This window comes from Otolemur garnettii, unplaced genomic scaffold, assembly GCF_000181295.1.
Source record: "Otolemur garnettii isolate 467f Iridium unplaced genomic scaffold, OtoGar3 scaffold00016, whole genome shotgun sequence".
Lineage (NCBI taxonomy): Eukaryota > Metazoa > Chordata > Mammalia > Primates > Galagidae > Otolemur > Otolemur garnettii.
Genome location: NW_003852411.1, coordinates 1,039,405 through 1,040,026, shown reverse-complemented (window position 1 = coordinate 1,040,026; position 622 = coordinate 1,039,405).

Here is a 622-nt window from a genome sequence, read left to right as displayed (position 1 = left end):
CAACAGTCTCTTTGACTCAATGAAACCTACATGGGTAGAATATTGCTCGGATGTGCTTTTGCACTGAGAAAGGCTGAACCAAAAGCTATGGACATTAGATATTTTTTGTTTGTTTGTTTGTTTTATTTCCCAGGGTTCAAAACCAAGAATAATTGTGTAAATAAAAATGTCTTTACAGGCCAGAAGGGAAATAGGCTACTAAAAACAAATTCTTGCTCTTATGTTGATAACTGGGAAGAAACATCCATATCGTCGCACACAATAGATTTTACAATTGACTCATGAATCCAACAGACACATGGCAAGTGGCATGTTTTTCACACTGGAAGAATTTAATTCTCTCTCTCTAATGGTCTTTCTGTGTTATGCAAGAATAGCCACATGCCTTTTTGACCCAACAGGCAAGACATTTGAAAGCGTTTGGTTGTTAGCTCATGACGCTTTCTAAGATGCAAATACAAGGAGCTTCCTCACATTTTCTGTTTAAATTTGTAAGACATAATGATGTTTTATAAAATACATACGTTTGATTCAGTGCAGTTATTTTAATATTGAGCAATTACTTCTCCCTGTAAATGAAGAAATGTTTATGCCCACAAAAATGAGAACAGGAATAATGGGG